The sequence below is a fragment of the Elephantulus edwardii genome, unplaced genomic scaffold (assembly GCF_000299155.1).
Source record: "Elephantulus edwardii isolate Elephantulus edwardi_28Jun2011 unplaced genomic scaffold, EleEdw1.0 scaffold00013, whole genome shotgun sequence".
Classification (NCBI taxonomy): domain Eukaryota; kingdom Metazoa; phylum Chordata; class Mammalia; order Macroscelidea; family Macroscelididae; genus Elephantulus; species Elephantulus edwardii.
This window is the reverse complement of record NW_006399763.1, coordinates 24,687,694-24,695,767: the sequence shown is the minus strand read 5'-3', so window position 1 is coordinate 24,695,767 and position 8,074 is coordinate 24,687,694.

Below are 8,074 nucleotides of genomic sequence, written 5' to 3'. Positions count from 1 at the left end.
CCAAGACTGTTGACTGTGGAGCCAAGCAAACTAAAGCTATGTACAATCTCAATCTCTTCACCATCCATTCTGATGCTGCCAATTGGTCCAGTGGTGAGAATCTTTTTCTTCTTGACATTGAGCCTCAATCCATATTGTAGTTATTGGGTAAATATTTATTCATTGAGTATTTTATCAGTTACAAGTTTGTATATTGACACAGTTCATATTAAAACATATAAATAATTTGTTGGATGCCATAGAGTTAGAACTGATTCATAGCTGACTTGCCAATGAATTTGCAAAGATTATAAATCTTGTGACAATAGATTTCCTATCTTTCTCCCACAAGTGACTGGTGGCTTCAAACTGCCTGACTGTGAGTTGGCAGCATAATTTTTACCAGGAGACCTCTAGAGTTCTTGATAGAAATAAAACCAAGTCTAAAATATAATTAATTAATTCTTCAATAATAATCAACTCAGTTTTACATAATACATTTAAAGGTTTAACGTAAAAATTTGTTTTAGGCCCTGTGAGGAATGGCCTCAGGAATTTTAGAGTTTCTAATAAATGGCTCCATTATCTGATGGAATGCCTTTCACTTTTTTCAGCTATTTGGACTATATATAAGAACACTAAACATTTCCTTACTCTTTGCCAGTTCCCTGCACCCTTTCCTCTCCCTCTCTCTGAAAATCTGTGGTACAGTTATTTTTACTTGCAAGTCTAAAGCCGAGCTGAGTACTTTGGATTATAACTTGGTACAATCATTATAGTTACAAGTTAGGAGAAAAATATATTTTAATAGAATGGAATTGCCAATAAAGTTAATTCCTAGGTTTAATCTCATCAATTATTAGAGATTTGCTACAAATATTTTTTAAATTGTTCAGTTCACAAATACAGAATGACATAAAAAGCATCACAGAGGTGCTATGATTTACTGATAAAAAGAGTAAGTAGAATAACTGTGTATGTAAAATCACACTATAAAAAGGCTATCATTGTCCATAAGGTTTTCGCAGGCCTGTTATTATTTCAGTAGTGGTTGGATTGTCCTACTTCTTAGTCTAGAAGCTCTGCTGAAACTTACACATCATGGATGACTTTACTGGAATTATACTTTAATTATACTGGTTAGCATAGCTTCCAACAATACAGCAAGTTTTCAAAGGCCTGTTGTTTCAGAAGTAGATGCAAATCCTGTTTCATAAAATATTTTGAGGAGGATGATTTTGCAACAAATGACAGCTTGCATTTAAACATCATATTATGTTTCTGTGATTTAAAAAATAATTAAAGTAAAAGGTTTGCAGAGACTGTGTATGGTTTTTGGTATTTTCCCCAAAGTATTAAACAGAATAGTGTATTATTGAGATTTATCAATAAATTTACTTTATACAGAATTATTGTTAAACTTATTAAGCATTTGCTAGTAAAATGATAATGTTACAACTACTGTAAGTATAAATTATGTGGATATAATTAAAATATTAATAAACTTGTAGAAATTGAATTTTGGAATGTTATATTAAATATCAAATTTTCAGCAAAGAGACACATGATTAAAACCTATTTCTAGGAAATAAATTTTTTTTTTTTAATTTGCATCCCCTTGGAGAGAAATAGTTCACAAAGAATTCTTGGTCAGACACAAAATGCTGATAGGCATAATAAGATTTGCAGCTATTTTAAGTTAAAATGAGTTCTTTAATCTATTATCCAGTGCAGGTAGAATGAATTCATTACTAACCTCACAACAAATTCCAAGGAAACTAGGTCTGCTGTAACTGTTAAATTGTGGTAGAAATTAGTAATTGTTGAAGTGATCTCATCAAGAAACTCTGCATAATGTCACTGAGTGAATTAACAGAGTCCCCCAAATCTTGTTCAAAAGTATACTTTTCTGTCTTCATTTCACTGGCTCATTTAAAACAGCCAGCATGTCTGAAGCAGTTTATAACTGTGGCTGAAGGAACTATTCAACACACCTCGTTAACTAGCAATTTTACCTCTAGACCATTTTGAGTACTTGATTCCTCCTGGTGTAGTATTTTGAATAAAAAACCAACCAAACAAACAAACCCACAAATCCAACATTTGACTAAATAGTCTATACTCTAAATAAATTTAGTTTGTATGGGTTATTTCCTTATGAACCAATGACAATATTAATTCAATTTATTGGTTAACAATGACTGTTCCGTATTAATTTGCATTCATTTCCAGGGAAGCAACAAGAATATAAACAACAGTAGTTTGGCTGCCTAATGTTCTATTTTGATTGTTAATTCCTTTTCTCTTCCCCTAGAGTTTCATAAGGATGAGATGGTCAAGTAATTTGAGTTCTAGTCCCTGCTGTGTAGTGAGTTCTCTATACTTGAGTAAGCACCAAGTAAGTACTGATTCATAAAGAGTGAAGTATATAATGTTCATTCTATTTGGTGAAAATAAAAAGTGCTTCATTTTTTCCTCCTTAGGTTGAGTCTGCTAATCTCTCTCTCTCTCTCTCTCACACACCCCCCTGAATATATACACCTTCTACTATTAATTTTCCTCTCTCGAGGAAATAGTTTTTTCTATTCTACATAAGAGTGGAAATATGAGTATAGTTGAGTAAATTAACTCTTATCAATTTCTAGTGACTCTCCTCTTTCCATGAAGAACAAAAATTGGCACATACTACTCCTTTTTTCCCTCATTTTTATTTTTCTGTTACATTTTCAGTGATGAATTTTAATGGTTAACTTCATAAAATTAAATTTTACATAAATCTGTTATTTCTTGGTACATTAAGATTAGATGTTACGTGTTGTTTGTCTATTGAGTAAGAAGAAAAATTTATGTATTTTATCCTTTTAACCTGTTCATTCTTCCTTCTGTATCATAATTTTTATTGTATTAATATAATTTATGTTTGCTACTGAAAATAAAAATGGTCAGTGTTTTGTGAAATTAAAGCTCATAAGAAATGCCAAATATGTAAAATTATCTATTGTAGTGTTAAGACTTAACAATGGCCAAACTTTGTATTCTTTGTAGTATTTACTTTGTTATGTTTCCTTTGAGGAGACAGAGGTAAGTCAAGCCTATAAAATTTTAATTTACTGACTCCATAGCAGTTGTTGTAATGGGAAGCTCACAGCCTGGTGCCTCAGCTGGAAGCAGCTCAGCCCACACAGTATAGGAAGGGAACTGTTTTAGCCAATACAACAGGTTGAAATCATAGCCTGCAGTGACCTGAAAGACATCAAATGCCTTTCCTACATACTCCTCTACAAGTAATGTATCCATTGGACACGTATTATTGGCAAAGAAATAATAAATTGTCTGGACATAACATTTTTAGCACATATTCCATAACATGACATAGCTCTTAATTCAATCTATATTTCAGATTAGTAAAAGATGTTAGTTTGCTCAGTCTTAATTTCCATTCATTACTATTTCAGGGAATGTTGTTGCTGCTGTTGTTGTTTTGTGATATCAAGTACAATAGCTCAGAACTCTGCTCTATGTTGAGATAGTCTCACTGTCTCAAACAAACCTACCCACATTGCCCCAGTTACTGTGTCAATCCATCTCATGCAAGGTCTTTCCTGTATTGTCCCTTCATCCTTCCAAGTGTGATGTATTTCTTTAGGAACTGGTTTCTCCTGGCCACATGTGCAAAGTATGTGAGAAGGATTTTCAACATCGTTGCCTCCAAAGAACAGTAGGTTTTCACCCTCTTCAGGATAAGCTTATTTGTTCTCTTGGGAGTCCATGGTATGTTCAGCAATCTTCTCCAGCACCACAGGGCATAATACTTCTAATTTTCTAAAAATATTTTTTAATAATCTGAATTTTTATTATTTTACATAAATGTAAAATTAATTATAATTGTATATCTTACGTATATTTTGTTATAAGTTTTGTTTTGAAAATGTCATCTTTCACATTAATAATTTCACACATATGCTGGTGATTCTTGGTTAGCCTCTCCTAAATTGAATTAAAAACTAACTCAATCTTTCTCAAATTGGTTTGCTTTTTCTCTATGTGATTCCTGAGATACCTCTTGAGTTAAAATTCACTCCTTTTAGTCTCCTACTGGTTTTGTTCCATACTCCAGTTCTCAGTAATCAGGCTGCTTCTTTGTTTGAATATCCTGATACAGATGAGAATCTCATGAGAAGCAGTCAATTTCATCACTTGAACTATGTTATATACGATGTCAAGAAATCTGTTTTGGAAGAAGTAAAGGCAAGTTGCTCCTTTGAAACAAGAATGGAGATTGTTTGTGTTACATAATTTGACTACATTTGTCAGGAGAGGTTCGTCCTTGGAGAAGGATACCAGAGGGAAGATCTCTGAAAAAGTGAAAAATACACAATGAGATGGATTCACACAATGGCTGCAACAGTGGACTTAAACTAAGCTCATAAAATTGGTCAAAATTTCATTTAACTGTGCATAGAATTGTTTGTAATTGTGCCACCTTGAAGACATCTAACAAAAAAAAATATGCTGGCATCCCTCAAATATGTTTCCTTGAATAGACTTACTTTGGATTCTAAGTGTCTATGTCAACTATTCATTTAATATCTCCACTTATATGCCTAAATGGCATCTTAAGTTTAACATTTTTGTTCTCATTTAAGCTAACACATTATGATAGATGAAGAAAGGATTGAGGCTACAAATCATTTCATCTTCTTTGAACCAACAACCAGCACCCTTGGTACTAGCAGTAAGAAAATCAGGGGATGTATTTAACTGAGGAAGTCTGCTCTCAGGGAACCTCTCCAAAATGATGAAGAGTAATGATGTTATTTTTTAAGACTAAAGTGTGCCTGATATAGACTATGATCTTCTCAATCACCTGCTACACATTAGAGAGCTAGGCAATGAATAATGACGACAGAAGGAGAATTGATGCCTTTGTGGTGTGCTGAAAACATGGACTTGCACAAGAACAGACAGATATGCCTTGGAAAAAGTACAGCAAAAATGGTCCCTGGAGGCAAAGATGGTAAAGCTTTGTCTTTTATACATTGGGCATGTAGTTAGGAGATGTCATTATTTGGTAAGGTACATCATGCTTAGAAAGATGGAGGGTCAGCTAACGAGAGGAAGACATCTAAATGAGATGGACTGACATTGTGACTTCAGCTATGTGACTAGTATGTCAGAGATGGTGAAGAAGTAACAGGATAAGGCACAGTTGAGGTTAGCTGTTTACAAGGTCACTGTGAGTTGTACTCGACTCACTGATACATAACAACTAAAAAAAAAATTCTAATTTCCACCAAATATCTTAATCTATTCACACTCTTCCTTAAAAAAAAAATACCAAAACCCAAAAAACAAACAAACAAACAAAAAAACCAACAAAAGTTAGTTCCAAAACTTTGGAATAGTTATTGGCTTCTTTATTCTAGTGATTCCCTCCATTCAAAATATCAATAAATATTACCTTCTTTAGAACCCAAATAGATACAAAATAAAATAATTTTAAACTGATAGTATCACAAAAATTATGGGCTGAGATATTCTTTTCAAACTAGAATTAGGGCAATAATCTAGAAACTATTCTTTTACTATAATATTTGCCCTATACCCTCTACACTCTTAAACACAGCAGCCAATGTGTATTGCTGAATTGTATATCAAACCAAATTCCTCCTCTGCTAATTACCCTCCAATAACTCCCAAATTCAATTCAATAAAATATTAATTTTTAAAAATGGTATACAGAGAGTACCTAAAGGGCTGAAAATGGGACATGGGAGCACAGGGCCATGAGCATCTTTCTGAAAGTGTCAGAGGGAGTGTGAATAACTCAACCCCACACTGCCCCAGTACAGACAGCAGACAGAGAGCCCATATCCCAAACCCATGATATCTCTAGAGACAGAGCAGTTGTAAGAACTTCATTTACTTGTTGACTCTTAGACTCATAATTTTGGGGGTTAATAGGAAAGTAAGTTGGAGAAAAAGGCAAAGAATATCACTTAATATAAATCCAAGTTTTATCCCAACAGTACCAAGGCACAATTCCTCAAACAGTCCAGGTTCAAGTTTCAATCTTGCAACACAGATCCAAGAACCTTGTGGTTTCTGTAGTAATCCAGCAAGGTTTGCCTCAGAGAGGTTATAAGTCAATTTCTCTTTCAAGTCTTGCAAAATAGAGCAAAACCTTTAACTATGGCCTTTGTCTCAGGGCTCCTCTCGTTACACTTCATCAGAGTTTCTCCACAGCAATGCCACAGTCTCTCCATCACCATCAGCAGGGTCTCATTCTCACCAAGATCTTGCTCCAGTCTCTCTCAGGTCTTACTGCTACAAGTCTAGCTGCTCATTGTGGGGAACACTCTCTTATCCTAGTCCCACAGCTGTTGATTATTTGCAAGATATTATGTCTATACTTAAGGCAGCTGAAGACCAGAGATGGCCAAGGTAATCATTAAAAAAACCACCTATAGTCTAACGCCGCAGAGACCAATATATTCTGGGAGCCACAGTGCTCTCAATTCATCTACCTTTCAACCAAGACACTCTACACTAGCTTAGTGACATCACTACTCCCTGATCACAATACATACACATTGAACAATGTGGCCTTTGCATTATACTTATTCTTTTCACACAGAAATAATATCATTGATTTCACATGCAAACAAAATTCTACTGAAGATTAGACAAAAACTACTGGAACAGTACATCAGCAGAGAACTGCCAGAAGTCCAGGCTGGGTTTAGAAGCAGTCGTGGTACTAGGGATATTACAGCTGATGTTAGATGGATCTTAGCTGAAAGCAGGGAATACCAAAAGAATGTCTGTGTTTCATTGATTATGCAAAGGCGTTTGACTGTGTGGATCATAACAAACTGTGGCTGGTTCTGAAAAGAATGGGAATCCCAGAAAACTTCATTATACTAATGAGAAACCTATACTTGGACAAAGAGGTAGTTGTAAGAACAGAGCAAAGACATGCTCCATGCTTCAAAATTGGGAAGGGCGTATGCCAGGGATGTGTCCTGTCTCCATACCCTTTCAACCTGTATGCAGAACAGATCATCTGGGAGGCTGAGCTCTATGAGTAAAAATGCAGCATCAGGATTGGTGGAAGATCTATCAACAATGTGTGTTATACAGATGACACAACCCTGCTTGCTGAAACTGAGCAGGACCTGAAGCACTTGCTGCAGAGGGTCAAGGACTGCAGCCTCCAATATGGATTTAGGCTCAATGTCAAGAAGACAAAGATTCTCACCTCTGGACCAATTGATAACATCAGGATGGATGGTGAAGAGACTGAGATTGTTCACAGCTTGGCTCCACAGTCAACACTCTTGGCACCAGTAGCCAGGAAATTAAAAGACGTATTGTGATGGGAAAGTATGCTGTTAGGGACTTCTCCAAAGTACTGAAGAGCAATGGTGTCTCTCTGGAGACTAAGGTACATCTGATACAGGCCATGGTCTTTGCAATCACGTGTTATGCATCAGAGAGTTGGAAAATGACTAGGGAGGATAGAAGGAGAATTGATGCCTTTGAGCTGTGGTGCTGGAGAAGAGTATTGAGGGTAGCATGGACTGCTAAGAAAACAAACAGAGTCACCATGGAGAGAGTTAAACTGGGATGTTCCTTGGAGGCAATATTTCTGAGGCTTCCTCTGACATATTTTGTTCATACCCTAAGGAGAGACTGGTTCTTAGAGAGAGACATCATGCTTGGGAGGTTGGAGGGCAGGCCCAGGAGGGGAAGGCCCTCTATGATTGATTCTGTGACTGAGGTAATCAGGATGGGTGTATCGGAGACAGTGCAATTGGCACAGGACACAGCAGAGTTTAGGGTTGTTGTACATAGGGTCGCTATGAGTCACAAGTGACTCAATGGCACATAACAACAAACGTATCTTTTCATGGCTCACTTCCTCATGTGCTTTTTATTTTTAAAATCCTTGTTGATAGTATTCCCTATCATCTTCATATTTTTCTATTTATCAAAGCATCATTTTCATTTAGTGTTTCTTTCAAAGTATATAAGCATTATGATAGCATTGATGTTGTTCGTTTCCGTCATTGCTACACATATTATTTAGTAC